Raw genomic sequence first — 6,567 nt, forward strand, 5'->3', positions numbered from 1 at the left:
CTTGCATCCTGTCCCTTCTTGCACGTCTGTTGGGTGTCTGCCTGCCCTGGAACGCCTGGGTCCTGAGTTAGGTGTTTGTTCTGTGATGATCTATGTTGCTAGACAGTTTTCCTACATGGCTGTACCAGTTCATGTGGAAGGGTTTTTGTTTGTTTGCTTGTTTGTTTTCTTTTCTTTTTTTTTTTTTAGACGGAGTCTCGCTCTGTTGCCCAGGCTGCAGTGCAGTGGTGCGATCTCAGCTCACTGCAAGCTCCGCCTCTCAGGTTCACGCCATTCTCCTGCCTCAGCCTCCTGAGTAGCTGGGACTACAGGCGCCCGCCACCATGCCCAGCTAATTTTTTGTATTTTTAGTAGGGATGGGGTTTCACCATGTTAGCCAGGATGGTCTCAATCTCCTGACCTCGTGATCTGCCCACCTCGGCCTCCCAAAGTGCTGGGATTACAGGCATGAGCCACCACGCCCGGCCCATGTGGAAGGGTTTTAACTGATGAGCAGCCGTCCTGTTCTCTGTTCCCTGGACCCCAGTGTCTGCTCTCTGCCATCACCATGGGCCTCTCCAGGACCCCGCCCACCACATAGTAAGTGGATCCCACACACATGTGATTGGCCACTTCCCTGATCGATGGGCAGCATATGACATTGGCCTCTCTGGGTAGTGAGACCCTCCTCTCTGCTCCTGTGGCCTCACCCCCTCCTGGGTGCATTTCTGCTAGGGCACATCAAGGCCTCGTATCCATTGTCAGCTCCTCAATGTGGGCCCTCCCCTTCTTACTTCCCATAGCCACAGGAGATCTTACTCAATCCCCAAGCTTTGGTCATGGCTGTGTCAATGCCTCCCCCTCATGGGACCCTCTTTTCTGAAGGTCAGCCCTGGCCACCCAGCTTCCACTAGACATCCCTCCTGGCCATACCCTGGGCTCTCAGACTCCCTGCATCCGGAGCAGGACCTGCCATGTGCCTCTTAACCTCACCCTCCTCTATGCCCGCCTTGTGACCTTAGAGGGGGCTGGGGGCCACCACGCTGGGCATGCCAGTCCTCCCTCTGTGGCTCAGCTGGCCCCTGGCCACATGATGTCCATTCTTTCTAATTTCACAAATATTTCCTCTTCTCTCTATCCCTGTAGCCACTCTGACTCCCTGTTGAAAATTATCACTCCTCTCTCTGTGTCGCCCAATGCTATACATCGTCAGGAACTTCTACTCACCATAAAAGGACCTCCCACTATGGCCTGAAAAAAGACAGAAAGAGGTGCTCACAAGATGGCTGATCAGACGGCTGTGTGAACCTCACAGCCATGGCACCCTCCCCAGAGGTTTCTGCAGCTGCCACCACCGCCTTAATGACAGATAAGCTTGGCTTAGACAGCCCCGCCTATGTGCCTGGCAGAGCACAGTCAGCCAGCAATCAGCCCAGGGGACTCTAGCCAGAGTAACCAAACTATGGCACAGCCCTTTGAGCAATCCAGCAACTGGTACAACCACATAGGAAAGCTGTCCAGCAGCATCGGTCATCACAGGACAATTAGAAACAGATCTTTTAAAAAAATAATCGAGCTTTGAGTGTTCTTCAAAGGACAAAGAGTGGGAGTGCAGTTGCCAACTGAGCTAACCAGGGCAAGGAAAATTCTGAAAACGTCATCACCCCTGAAATCTTTCCAAGGTTGTACCACCTGATCCCAGATGGTGAAATTACCAGCATCAAGATCAGTCAAGTGGATCCCAATGAAAGCCTCTCCATTACGCTGATGGGAGGCAGTGAAACCCCCCTGGTCTGTATCATCCAACACATTTATCATGATGGGGTAAATGCCAGAGATGGCCAACTACTGCCAGGAGACATCATCCTAAATGTCAACAGGATGGACATTAGCAACGTGTCTCACAACTATGCCCTGCATCTCCTGTGGCAGCCCTACCAGGTGCTGTAACTGACCACGCTGCACAACCAGAAGTTCTGCAGCAGGAACAGTGGACAGACCCTGGGTGCCTACAGACCCCACGATGACAGCTGTCATGTGATTTGCAACAAAGGTAGCCCCAAGGAACAGCTTGGAATGAAACTGGTGTGCAAGGTGGATGAGCCTGGGGTGTTTACCTTCAGTGTGCTAGATGGTGGTGTGGCTGATTGACATGGTCAGCTGGAGGAGAATGATTTGTGTGTTAGCCATTAATGGACATGACCTTCAGTATGGCAGCCCAGAAAGTGCTGCTTATCTGATTCAGGTATTGCTGGCCCTCTTCGCCACTGTATGGACTCATGCAATGCCAAGAAGGTAGAAAGTTGCACTATGATCCAGTGTCCAGCTCTGAAAAATGCTGCTCCTTGTGTGGTGGCATGTTTGACTCCCACATCTCTGCTCTGGGAAGTTACTGGCCTATGTTGCATCCTGATAGTACCAGCATTTTTTTTTTTTTTTTTTTTTTTGGAGATGGAGTCTTGCTCTGTCGCCCAGGCTGGAGTGCAGTGGCCAGATCTCAGCTTACTGCAAGCTCTGCCTCCTGGGTTTACGCCATTCTCCTGCCTCAGCCTCCCGAGTAACTGGGACTACAGGCACCCACCACCTCGCCCGGCTAGTTTTTTGTATTTTTTTAGTAGAGACGGGGTTTCACCGTGTTCACCAGGATGGTCTCGATCTTCTGACCTCGTGATCCGCCTGTCTCGGCCTCCCAAAGTGCTGGGATTACAGGCCTGAGCCACTGCTCCCAGCCAGTACCAGTAGTTTTTATCAGTCATAGTGATGGCAGCGGTGGGCTGTCTGGAGCAGCTGCTGCCATCACGCCGACTACAGCAGGGAGGCATAGCTGGGACTGCACACTCCCTGGAGCTGGTGGGAGCCTGAGACAAGTGGAAGCCCCGTCTCTTCTAAGTTGGTGGGGCAGGAGCTCCCTGGGTGCAGCCACAACTGCCCAAACCAGGACTGCAGACCTGGGCCTCCTGGGCCATGGAGTAGGCAGGGCTCCCCCCACCCAGGTGCAGCTGCAGTCCACACAAACCACTGCTGTGGACCCAGGTATCCCTGCACTCTTGGGGGCCCAGGAAGGCTCCCCCCGCCCTAGCAGGCTCAGATGTACCTGGTTTCTCCCTGCTGTTAGTGCCCACTTTGATCTTGGAGCAAAGTTGGGGCCAAGCCTGGACACTGTCAAGGCCTGGCCAGGTGTGCACACATTCAGTGCAATGCTGACATGCCAGTCCCCTGCTGCCTCAGCCGTCTCCAAACATTGGGCACCAACAAGCATAGGAGAGAAGCCAATGGGGTGCAAAGGGCAACTCAGTGCTGGCCTGCAGGTTCCCCCTCGGCACCTACAGCTTGGCCACCATGAATGGCAGCAGGAGGCAAATAGGTTCCTGGGTGGAAGAGGGTGAGGCCCTACCTTCAGGCCAGGGAGGACCTGGAGGCTAGGGACCAGGCTGCCAGTTCCATGGACCAGAGTGGGAACTTGTGGTGCCTTTTCCAGACCCACCCATGGCTGCCCATGGACCAATTGGCACACACTTCCTCCCTCTGAGGCTCATAAAAACCCCAGGCTCAGCCAGAGCTGAGTAGATGTCGGGAGAACCAGCTGCAGAGAGGAGATACCCGCTCCAGGGTCTCCTCTCTGCTGAGAGCTTCAGAAAACAATGGGATGACCTGCCTGCAGAAGAAGCAACCCACTCCAGGGCCTCCTCTGAGCTATTCTATCACTCAGTAAAGCTCTTCTTCACCTTACTCACCCTCCACTTGTCCACATACCTTATTCTTCCTGGATGTGGGACAAGAACTTGGAACCTGCTGAATGGCAGATCTGAAAGGGCTATAACACAAACAGAGCTGAACATCGCCCCTTGTTGGACACATTGCAGGTGAGGAGAAGGAGAGAAGAGCTATAATCCTTCAGCAATCCCAGACCTGGGAGCTCCCTGAGCCAGGCTGTGACTCACTCTTTGGGACCCTGCAGTTCCTGGAGTCTCCAAGCTTCCAGGGACCACCATGTCCCCCGGTGGCAGCCATGGAAGCTGCTTGCATTGCACCTGGTCCAGCTGCAGCCTCACAGAGAGCCTGTACCCATGCTGGCACCTGGAGCTGCCCACCCTGCTGCAGCAGCCGGCGTGCCTGACTGTAAGCAGTGACCAGATCCCACGCTCATTCACTCACACACCCCTCACTGCTCCATGCCTGGCTCGCCCTTGCCAGGCATGGGATCCAGGCTAGTAATGTGAGCTGGCACCGCCTGCCAGGCCAAGTGGGCAGAATGAGCCCAGAGGGTCCAAGCAAAACTCAGGCAAAAGGTGCCACTGGCCACAGAGGTTTCTGACCAGAAAAGCAACACCTCAGGGATCCCATAACATTTTGGAGGGCTTGTCCAGGATCTGCAGAAAGGTGAGTAAAAGCAGATATAATCTTTCTGTCCTTTTTTCAAAGTCTCTAAACTCCACAATAGTCAAAATGAAAGAAAAATGCCAGGCCTCTATCAGCCAGTTAAAAGCAACTAGTGTGGCTGCCAGACTTAAGACACAGAGGACAGGCTTGCTGGAAAGTACACTGTCAGTCCTCCATTATTCTCAGATGTTGGGAATGTTGGCTTCGTTCCAACCCAGTTTTCTTTCACAGAGGTCTAGCCGTTGTGTGGGAACAGAAGGAGGTCCTGAGGCAACTGAGGGTATCTGACCAAGGCTACCCCTTGGCCTAATTCAAAGGCCCCTGGATTAACTCCAGTCCCTGACCACCTGTTACAGTGCCAGCACTAGGACCTCCAGTCTTTCCTATCGTTCTTTCTTTCAGGATGTCAAGGTTCCTATTTCTTCTTTATGTGCAATGTTAAATGTTAAAGATGTTGCCAGGTGCAGTGGCTCACACCTGTGCCAGCACTTTGGGAGGCTGAGGTGGGTGGATCACCTGAGGTCAGGAGTTCAAGACCAGCCTGGCCAACATGGCAAAACCCCGTCTCTACTACAAATACAAAAAATTAGCCCGGCCTGGTGGTGCCTGTAATCCCAGCTACTCAGAAGGTTGAGGCAAGAGAATCACTTGAACCCGGGAGGCAAAGGTTGCAGTGAGCTGAGATTACGGCACTGCATTCCAGCCCAAGTGACAGAGCAGGACTCGGTCTCAAAAAAAAAAAAAATGTTAAGGATGTTGTTGCAAACCAGAGATATTACTGGATTGAATGAGCATTTGGCTTAGTCATCAAAAGTCTAAAATAGAAGGTTAAGAGTAGCACAGAAGCCAAGTGTGCCTTCGTATCTGTACATAAATTTGTGGTAAAAATGTTCTTGTTGCTTCCTTGGGTGACAACTTAGTGCCAAGCACCTTGAGGCACAGAAAGGAAGCATGGCCTCAGGAAGGAAGCCTTTCTGTAAATGCAGGAGAAAATGGTCCATGGTCCCATATGTGCAGGCCTTCTTTGCCTTGCAGGGGGGTAACCCAGACTTTTCTGATGTTGTAGGATTGATTCAGCCCTCCTACCGGCCATCTCAGGAGAAGCTGCAAGGGGCAATTCCAGGGAAGCAAACCCCAGAAGTACCTCCAGCAGGAGAATCAACCCCCTCTGCTCCTCCCTATCCAGGTTCTCTCTCAAGCTTGCCCCAGCCTAGGAATCCTCGTTTCAGGCAGGTCCCAGTCTCAACTGCCCCTACAACAGATGCCTGGTGAATATGGCCCCATTAAGGTACAGGTCCCCTTTTCTCTACAAGACTTAAGGCAAATTAAGGGGGATCTTGGCAAATTTTCAGGCAGCCCTGACAGGGATATAGAGGCTTTCCAGAACTTAATCAAAATATTTGAGCTGTCCTGGAAGGATGTCATGCTACTTTTGAATCAATCCCTGACCACCACTGAAAAGTAGGCCGCCCTGCAAGTGGTAGAGAATTTGGGGGGATGAACTTTGTATTTTATATAGGGCCAGGGAAGGGAATGAGACTTATATGATTGGAAAAATAGCAGCACCACTGGAGGACTCTAAATGGGGCCCTAATGATGAAATGGGAGAATGGAGGAGGAAACAGATTCAGGTGTGCATACTGGAGGGCTTATGAAAAACCAGGACTAAGTCTCTCAATTCCTCCAAGATCGCCATGATAGACCAGGTATTAGATGAGAATCCCACTGCCTTCCTGAAAAGGCTAAGATGGGCCTTGGTAAAACACATCTCTCTAGCTCCTGATTCAGTCGAGGGACAGCGAATCCTAAAGGATGAGTTTATCACACAGGTGGCCCCTGATATCAGGAGGAAGCTACAGAAACAAGTTATAGGATGAGACGGTACTTTAGAGAACCTCCTAAAAGTGGCCACCTCAGTCTTTTATAATAGGGACCAGGAGGAAGTCCAAAAAAGAGAAAGGAAATACAAGAAAAAGGCAGAGGCTCTAATAGCCACCTTGCAGGCTCACAAACCTCAGAGTCCCCAAGATGCATGACAGTGAGGGGCATCTTAGGTCTTTCCTCCACCATGTCAAGAGCCATGGTAAAAATCACCGTATTCTCTGCTCCTCCATGAGTTCAAAAGCTAGAAGTATTAAAGTATTGTCCATTTGGTGTGGCCAAGGTCAGGTAATAAGAGATTTAAAAGGACTTCTTTTTTTTTTTTTT

General features: G+C 51.6%; 1 long non-coding RNA gene and 1 pseudogene across 1 annotated transcript in view; both read left to right on the forward strand.

Moving 5' to 3' along the window:
• Nucleotides 1–391: 391 nt before the first annotated feature.
• On the forward strand, nucleotides 392–2,411 carry LOC108544487 (E3 ubiquitin-protein ligase LNX pseudogene; annotated as a pseudogene).
• A 223-nt stretch (nucleotides 2,412–2,634) lies between these two features.
• The window catches only part of LOC108544488 (uncharacterized), an 8,433-nt gene continuing 4,500 nt past the window's right edge, over nucleotides 2,635–6,567 (forward strand). The window contains exons 1-2 of the long non-coding RNA XR_001889860.1: nucleotides 2,635–4,359; nucleotides 5,426–5,647. This is a non-coding gene — a long non-coding RNA (uncharacterized LOC108544488). The remainder of the gene's footprint in view (nucleotides 4,360–5,425; nucleotides 5,648–6,567) is intronic.

This window comes from Rhinopithecus bieti, unplaced genomic scaffold, assembly GCF_001698545.2.
Source record: "Rhinopithecus bieti isolate Rb0 unplaced genomic scaffold, ASM169854v2 scaffold_26813, whole genome shotgun sequence".
Lineage (NCBI taxonomy): Eukaryota > Metazoa > Chordata > Mammalia > Primates > Cercopithecidae > Rhinopithecus > Rhinopithecus bieti.